This window comes from Erinaceus europaeus, chromosome 1, assembly GCF_950295315.1.
Source record: "Erinaceus europaeus chromosome 1, mEriEur2.1, whole genome shotgun sequence".
Taxonomy (NCBI): domain Eukaryota; kingdom Metazoa; phylum Chordata; class Mammalia; order Eulipotyphla; family Erinaceidae; genus Erinaceus; species Erinaceus europaeus.
In genome coordinates, this window is record NC_080162.1 from 151,730,730 (window position 1) to 151,740,111 (window position 9,382).

Sequence of the window (9,382 nt, forward strand, 5' to 3'; positions counted from 1 at the left end):
AGAAGAGGAACAGTATGGCTGGGACACAGGCTGCAGCAGTGGCCTTCTTCCCAATGGGAGGCTTGGAGAAAACTCCACAGTGAACTGCAAGATGGAAAGACAAACGCATCTTCCCTCAGGGTCTCCACAAAGACCAGAGAAACATCATAGGAGGCTGCGGCCAGGCAGGCAATGAACTGATGCAGGAAGGGGACAGCGATGACACATCATCACAGACTCCTGGGGACTTGGGCACCCAAGGTGGACATTAGGGATGGCCACAGGCAGAGCTCAGGAGTGACCAGGAAGCCAGGAACTAAGCACTTGAGTTCTCAATGTCGAAAAGTGTGAGCAGATGTCTGTCTCATTGAAGCATTCAGGAAATGTTTCTTAAAAAAAAAATTCTTACCTTTATTTATTGGATAGAGACAGCCAAAAATTGAGAGGGAAGGAGGAGATAGGGAGAGAGACACCTGCAGCCCTGCTTTCCCACTTGCAAAACTTTCCCCCTGCAGGTGGGGAGTGGGGGTTTGAACCTGAGTCCTTGCATATTGTAATGTGCGCTCAACCAGGTGCACCACCACCTGGCCCCTCAGGAAATATTTCATGAACTGAGACCTGACACTGCAATTATAGTGTTTATCCATCAGTGAGTCTTCACTAATTAGGATCCAAGGAAAGAGGGGCTGAGCGGGCTCCCCATAATTTACAACACTTAAATGACTCACTGACGAAACAAGAGGCTGAGTGAATCTCCAAAATTCTGTTTTTCTTGTGAGAGTTCTACTATTCCAGGAAAGGCTCTGTGAAAGGGAGACTCACTCTCTCTGATTCACAAATGGAGTGGCTAAATCAGAAATAGTTCTAGGTCATTCACCTGGGGATGCCAGGCTATCTACTCCCTGATGTGCTTCTCAGTACTGGGCTGTTGGGACCTCAGTTGTGCAGGTACTGCCCAGACTGGGGAAAAGCAGGGAGAAAGTCTCATGGTTTGAGGAGACAAGTTCTCTTAGGAACTCAGAGGTGTCTGTAGCTCCCAGGAAAAGAAATGGGGATAAAAGGCCAGGAGCCACTCTGCTGCAGGAGAGTTTGTTGTGTTCACACCTGCAGGTGTGCAGTGGATGGACTCCCTGGAGCTGAATGGTCACTCTGTGCCCCACTCCACCATCTCTGCTACAGGCTGAGTCACTACCTTCCTCCACTGCTCCCTGCTGGCTGCACCGAGGGTGACATCCCTGGTTTCCTCAGACACTAGGAGAGCAGCTGCTACTCCAGGCCCCTGTGGCCCTCCCTCCAGAAGCCCAGGGCTGAGCAGGGTCTAGCCAGTTCACAAGACCCATTGCCAGTTCACCTGGAGGCTCCCACAATCTTGCCTTTTGTCCTTGTGCCATTGACACTTTGACTGACTTCTTTCAGCTGTTCCCTCAAAGTTTTCAATCAGAGCACTTTGCTGCCTGTACTCCTGCTGAGTGTCCAGGTGGCTGAGCAAAAGGAGTGGATGGGTTTCTGTGGAACCCTTCAGATGCTGACATCTAGAAAGATACTAATGGCTAAATAGTTAAATAAAAATATTTTTTTGAAGTCAGTTAATTCAACACATTGTAGGAAAAAAAGACTTTGATCTGAATAGTTTGTGAAACTCATTGTTAAAATCCACTGTGTGCACAAGGCTGGGATTCTGACACCCAGCAGAGGGAGATGGGAGACAAAGTGAGCTAGCCTGTGGTCCCTTCTCTGCCACCCCACCAGAGTCAACTTGTACATTCAGGGCACCTTGCACACAAGAGCTTGCAAGTCCTGAACCACTTTGCCACACCCCAGACAGAAACCCGCAGGTCAGCACTCTTGGGGTGGAGGTGGGTGGGGAGGACCCGGTTTTAGACTGTAGACAAGGCAGATCCTATGGGGGGGGGCATGCTGGGGATGGGGGAGCCCTTCTGCCTGTGAATCCCTGGTCATCTCAGCCTCCTTTCTTAACCTCCATGGTGGATGGGTGGGGTCTGAGCTCTGCTTGGATTTTGGGGTCTGCTGAGGGTTGGGAGCCTGTCCTCACTGAGTTGGAGGGTTGGACAACCCCACAGGGTTCTTATTGGAGAAGGGACAGAGAGGAGGCAGGCACAAGACAGGGGGCGGAGTGATACTGTCTGGGCAGGTGGGCAGAGATGGTTTAGCAGTGGAAGGGAAATCTGAGTTGGGAAATCCTGTACCCCTGCTCCCTACCCCCTGAACCACCCCTCCTGACACCCTCCTGGCCCTGCAAGACCCTTCAGGAGGGGGGCAAGTGCTGGGCAGATGCTGTAGCTCCATCCCAGAACCATGGCCTCTCTCTGCATCCTGGGTCCCAGGTCCACCATTATGTGACTCCTGACTCCTCTTCCCAGAACCAGATGCCAGCCCTGCTGCAGACATGCCTCTGTTCTTAGGGCCCAGAGGAAGAAGAACACAGCCTGATGGGGAGGAGGCTTTTGGGGACACCCCCCACTGGGCAGGTCTTTATCCTCACTGGGCAGCAGCCCTGGAGCTGCAAGGAGGTGTGGCCTCCCGGAGGGCAGAGGGGCGACTGCCAAAGCCCCCACCACTCACCTCCCCTCTGGGGGGTGGGAGAGAAGGAGGCATCAGGCTTGAGTTTCGCTCTTTCCTTTACCTCTTTGGTTGTGTATCTCTTTTCTTTGCCGCCAAAGGTATCTATCCTTAAGTCTTCCATGTTAGCTAGAAAAAAAATCCACTGTGTATGTGGGTAAGGCGGCAGTACACCTGGTTAAGCACACACGTTAACATGTGCAAGGACTGGGGTTCAAGCCCTCTTTCCCACCTGCAGGGGGAGGCTTCATGAGCAGTGAAGTAAGCACTGCAGATGTCTCTCTATTTTTTTAAAAGTTTTAAAAAAATATTTACTTATTCCCTTTTGTTGCCCTTGTTGTTTTATTGTTGTTGTTGTTGATGATGCCGTCATTGTTGGATAGGACAGAGAGAAATAAAAGAGATGGGGAAGACAGAGGGGGAGAGAAAGATAGACACCTACAGACCGGCTTCACCGCTTGTGTAATGACTCCCCTACAGGTGGGGAGCCAGGGGCTCAAACTGGGATGCTTGAGCCTGTCCTTGCGCTTTGCGCCACCTGTGCTTCCGACTCCTCAGATGTCTCTTTCTACCGCCCCCTGTTCCTCAATTTCTTTCTGTCCTATCAAATAAAAGAGAGAGAAAATGTTACTAGGAATGGTGGATATTTAGTATAGGCACCAAGCTCCAGAGATAACGCTGGTGACAAAGAAAAGAAAAACCCAACGTGTACAAGCCTTAGCTCTCTTACACAAAAGCCTTATACGCAATCTGCATTGTGGTGTATTTCTGCCATCTTGTGGACACATTCCAGAACTACATCAAAGTGACAGATCCATAATGAAAAATAAGAGTATGAGTCTGGCGGTACCTCAGCGGGTTAAGCGCACGTGGAGCAAAGCGCAAGGATCAGCGTTAAGAATCCTAGTTTGAATCTTGGGATCCATGTTTGCTCAACAAATTGATTGGCTTCGTATGTTAACTCTCTTTTCAATCACCAGGTTCCAGATGCCACCAGGATGCTGGCTAGGCTTCCCTGGATTGAGGACCCCACCAATGTGTCCTGGAGCTCAGCTTCCCCAGAGACACACCTGACTAGGGAAAGAGAGAGGCAGACTGGGAGTATGGACCGACCAGTCAACACCCATGTTCAGCAGGGAAGCAATTACAGAAGCCAGACCTTCTACCTTCTGCAACCCTCAACGACCCTGGGTCCATGCTCCCAGAGGGCTAGAGAATGGGAAGGCTATCATGGGAGAGGGTGGGTTATGGGGATTGGGTGGTGGGAATTGTGTGGAGTTGTACCCCTCCTACCTTATGCCTTTGTTCACTAATCCTTTCTTAAATTAAAAATTTAAATAAAAAAAAAAAAAAAGAATCCTAGTTTGGTGTTCTGGGAGGTGGCACAGTGGATAAAGCATTGAACTCTCAACCATGAGGTCCTGAGTTCAGTCCCTGGCATAACGTGTACCAGAGTGGTGTCTGGCTTTCTCTCTCTCCTCCCATAATTCCCATTAATAAATAAATATTTTTAAAAAATAACAATCCCAGTTCGAGCCCCGGCTCCCCACCTGCAGGGGAGTTGCTTCACAGGCGGTGAAGCAGGTCTGCAGGTGTCTGTATTTATCTCCCCCTCTCTGTCTTCCCTTCCTCTCTCCATTTCTCTCTGTCCTATCTAACAACAATGACATCAATAACCACAACAATAAAAAGGGCAACAAAAGGGAAAATAAATAAATATTAAAAAAAGAAAAAAGAAAAGTAAGTGTACCAGGGAAGTGGTTCTGTGGTGGAAGTGGAGATCATCTCTTGAGTGTGTGGGGTCCTAGACATGGTCTCTGACCCTCCTGTGCTCAGCTGCTGCTCTGGAACCTTTTCCTCGTACATGGATAGTGTTTTAAATGAAATGAATACAGGCTCACAGGAAAGACTATAAGCTATTCAGAAAAGAAAGAATTTGAAGCCAAGGGAAGGTATAAAAACAGCAGAGAACTATAGTCTCAGAAGAAGGGCTCTTGGGGGATAATCTTCAAAGACAATGACTTCAAAGACTACAACTAAAACCTATATATTATTATGTAGGAAGAATTTTGTTACTACATTAGTTATCTCAGTTAATTTATTTGTGGTGTTCTAATTGTATTTTGTTTTTAAATAAAATTATCATTAAAAGATGCAAAATATTTTAAAATAATGTACATAAACTTGGTTTTTCAAAATATTCCTCAGGCAGGCACTGTTGCCTACTTTATGGCTCATAAGGGTAACTTATTTGCCAGTAGTTAGCATAATTTTTGTAGGTAAAGACATGGAATTTGGCCCTTTCAGGGCATGAATTCAAAGATAGCTACAAAATCATTTAAAGGGAGTTGGGAGGTAGCGCAGTGGTTTAAGCACACGTGGTGTGAAGCACAAGGACCGGCATAAGGATCCCTGTTTGAGCCCCTGACTCCCCACCTGCAGGGGAGTCACTTCACAGGTGGTGAAGCAGGTCTGCAGGTGTCTATCTTTCTTTCCCTCTCTCTGTCTTCCCCTCCTCTCTCCACTTAAAAGTAGCTGCATTCTATCATGACATTTGTTTCTTAGTGTATATATATATATATATATTACAAATAAGTCATAAATTTTATAGTATCCTTTCTTATAAAATACACAATTTCATCCTACTTATGTGAAATTAAATAGAATTAAGAACAGAGATATTCAAAGCATATAAAAATGTCCTCATTTTGTTTCTAGCACTTCTAGAGTCATGCAAATAAAATCCCCTAGAACAAGAATAAGCCGAGAGGAATTCTCTTACTGGCTCACAACCTTAATTAACCCCACTGAGAACTAGGGTTCTTATCCCAGCCTGATAAGTTAATTTCATGAACAGGCATTTCATCTATAATGTTTGTTACCTGCACTTATAAACCCTGCATTAGCAGAGACTCTCTTTCTCAGGTACTGTACCAGCTTCATAACCATAATCCCATGTTAATTCTGTTCTTGCTTTCACATACCTGTTGGTGAAGAACACCACCAGCAGAAAATTCTGTCATGTGTTTCTACAAACACATTTTGTACCAAAAGATTTGGGCAACAACTTTGATTAAGGAAGTGCCCCCCATTTTCTTCTTTTGTAGTATCCAGTAAAAATGCATTCTCGCTTTCTCTGTCTCTCTCTCTCTCTTGCCTCCAGGGTTATTGCTGGGACTTTACTGGCCCTATAAATCTGATGCTCCTGGTGACCATTTTTTTCTATTTTATTGGACAGGACAGAGAGAAATTGAGACAGGAGGGGGAGGGAGAGAGGGAGAGAGAAAGATAGACACCTGCAGGCCTGCTTCACTCCTCAGGTGGGAAGCCAGGGACTCGAACCTGGATTCTTGCACTGGTCTTTGAGCTTAGTACTATGTGCATTTAACTGGGTGTTCCACTGCCTGGCCCCTTCAAAATGTATTCTCTTTACTAAAAATAATTCTTTTTGAAAATCAGATGAATTATTTTTGGTTTTACTGAGTGACTCTTTCACAAAAGGCCTGCTGATTTTGACATGCTAGAGATTTTTCATTTTGGATGCTTTGGATTTGAATTTCAAATTCCTTTTTAGTATTCTGATTGCTCACTTATTCTTTGGAGGAGTTTCTTCTCTACATTTAGTTATATCTATAATATCCGATTCAATCAGCAGGTTGTCTTCACCATTTTCAACTTGATTTGAGTTAGTGTCCACTAGTAAACATTTTTTTACTTCCTTGGCTTTAGGGTTCAGATACACTTACACTTGTTTAAACCCATCATGATCTTCTGAGGCAACAGAAGCAGAGGAAGAAGATTCCATTCTTTCCACCATTGTGTTGAATATTGGCTGTCTTGGCTTTTGAACTTCTAATGACTAACTGATATTGAACTCTTGAAATGGTTTTACATTTCATTTCTTTTGGATTGCTGTTAAAATTCATGTGCACACTTCAACTTCACAATCTGCAACTTTTATTTTCTTCTTTTTTGAAATAATATTTTCCAGAACATTCTCTTTTGTTCCATTTTCATCAATAACATCAGGCTACTCAGTGCTGGATCTGCTTAGTAGTCTTCATAAATGTACGTTCTGGAAAGGAATCTTTACATGATGTAGAGGACAATGAACTTGCTACATCTCCCTGTGCATTCTGGGTCACAGAGATAAGATCTTTCTTCAGGATTTTGTTCCCCTGTCAGTCACCCCACCCCACAAGGGCCCCACATTCTCTAACACAATAGTTCACTTCCTTGTTCCCAAAGCAGTTGGTCTGCTTACTCTACAGTTATTAGAAGCCCCCTCACCACTTCCCTGTCTTTTGACCATATATGGCCCAATTTCCCTTGCCCACACAAAGACAACCCCCCACCTCCCCGCCTGTGTGCCTGCTGATAATCTCACCTCCTCATTCCCAAACTAGGGTTAGGGCTAACTGCAAAGCGGGCAGTCCTGGATTAAACTGAAGCCATTTCTCCTTACACTGATACTTTAAAGACCTACTGGCTATATTGGATATGCACAAATATACCTGGGGACAATAAAAGGAGATCCCTGGGGGAAGTACGTGTGACAACAATTATGGCAGTGAGTGTAACAAGACTAAAATGGCCTAGGAGCAGAAGCTGCTGCACCCATTGGGAGGCTTTCAGAAAAACAGCTATTTGTCACCATTACAGCTTCTCTATTAGTTGGACTCGGACCAAAAACCAGAACTATGGGTGGCTTTTAGCATGAGTGGCAGACTGGTCTCCATCTAAATATATAAAGAGGCCCTATTGCTTACCTTCACCCACAAACCCCCTGCTTCCACTTACAGGCATTTGTGGTGAGTATTAGTTTGTATAGTTAGTTCATGTTAGGATATATGGGTAGAAGTAAGCAAACTTTCACTAGCTGAAAGTTAGTGAACTTTCATATATGCAAAGATTGACCAGAAGAGATGCCCCATGGTGTGTGCTTACTTTATAGCAGATTTCTTTAGGTGGACAGCCTACTATGATCTAGATAGACCCATCCAAGAATGGGTTCAGAAGAAAAGCTATTAGATTTAGCTCTAGAGAAAAATGTTTATTCATACAGAAGGTCAGAACAGGGAGATGGTCAAAACACAATTGGTCATTTCAAGGAAACTTTCAAGGGGAAATTTATACTACTCCAGACCCAGGAAACTTTCAAGGGTAGATTTAAACTACCCCAGACCCAGGAAACTTTCAAGGGGAGATCAGGATGCCCCAATCTTAGGGAACTTTCTAAGGAAAACATACCTATAATAATAATAGTAATGTTGTTTAAGGTTACTCCTGATGCTAATGAAAACAATTATACATGATGTCATCTGTATCCTTGATGTTAATGAAAATAATCTTACATAATGTCAACTATATCTGGGCAAAAAGTGTTGAAATAATAAACCTCTACAGACAGAGGACAGAGACGTCTTTCTCCTGCCCCTGAAACAGCTGATGTGTCTCTTACTTCATTCATCTCGCCGACTCCCTCTTTCCTTCAGGGACTTTTAATTACTTTTGCCGGGTCCGCTCCCAGCAGTTCTCCTTCTCTGTATGCTCTCCTCAAACTAGGATTTTGCTTTCTTTCTCCATTACCAAGACCCTTTATTTATTTTATATATTTTTAATTTTTTATTATTTGACAGGGACAGAAATTTAGAGGGGAGGAGTAGAGACGAAAGAGACAGTAGGACACCTGCAGCCCTGCTTCACCCAGGGGCTTGAACCTGGGTCCTTTTGCGCAGTAATGTGTGTGCCTAGCCAGGTGTGCCACCACCTGGTCCCCCAAGCCCCTTTTATTTTTACAAATCACTATTAACTGGGCTTTACTTGAGTGCAGTGGTGTTTAGTTATTGTTTATGTGATGGGTTTAGACTTCTAACAGACTTGTCTCACCACTATCACTGGTCATCTCCATCAGGAACATGATGGATCCCTTTGTGGGCCCCTCCCTATAGGACCTTGCCCACAATGTGGATCAATAATGATAGGGAATGTTCCATTCTCCAAAGGGAGGTTGGACAACATACTCTACCTACTACCTGAGGAAGATGGGTCCAAGACATAGACAAGAGGGAAGAGGATATTTAAAAGTAAGAAAACAATTATACTCAACAGAAGTAAGATACTCTTTATACGTAGACTTGTCTAACTGTGATCTCTCTCCCTCTCTCATCATTGTCTCAGAGTTGAGAGACATTAACTTCAGACATCAGTCTGATGATCTGAAGAGATCCTGAGGGACACACAGAAGACACCCCAAGAGGGTGTGATAGATTATTTATTGATAAAATATGCATAACATCAAAAAGGAACTAGAAAGATCAAAGATGTTGTTCCAGTAAACATATGTCATGTAGTGAATGTCATGGCATATATAATGTATCATATGGAAAAGTCATACTATATGGGGTGGGGTAGTGCAGGTAGGAGTGTTTAAAACTTAATTATACTAGCCACATCATCTAAATGTCATTTCATCAGGTACACTTCCTTAATGTCCTAAGAAATATTGGATTTATCCTCTGGTCATCCTGTGTATCCTCAGACTTTCAGGAAGAATTCTGGACATCAGAGTTAGGGATAAGGTCATATAAGCCCTTACCCTCAGCCCATGTACCAATTATAATTTAACTCATGACCTATTCCAGACCTCTGTCTTAGAATGGGGCATTGTAACAAAGGATAGCCTGGGGTCCTTCAGTAAATAGGCCTCATGGTATTTTGTGCAAAGAACTCTATCTGGTAAAAACAACAAGCAGACATGTTCTAACAAGTATGGAGGCATAGGTAGAAATATGTAGAATTTCTAATAACAAGTATCAGGAAG

The 9,382-nt window shown here is 44.1% G+C and overlaps 1 pseudogene; it reads right to left on the reverse strand.

Annotated features, from left to right (window-relative positions):
* Nucleotides 1-5,461: 5,461 nt before the first annotated feature.
* Nucleotides 5,462-6,485, reverse strand: LOC132542349 (histone-lysine N-methyltransferase SETDB2-like; annotated as a pseudogene).
* Between the last annotated feature and the right edge of the window lie 2,897 nt (nt 6,486-9,382).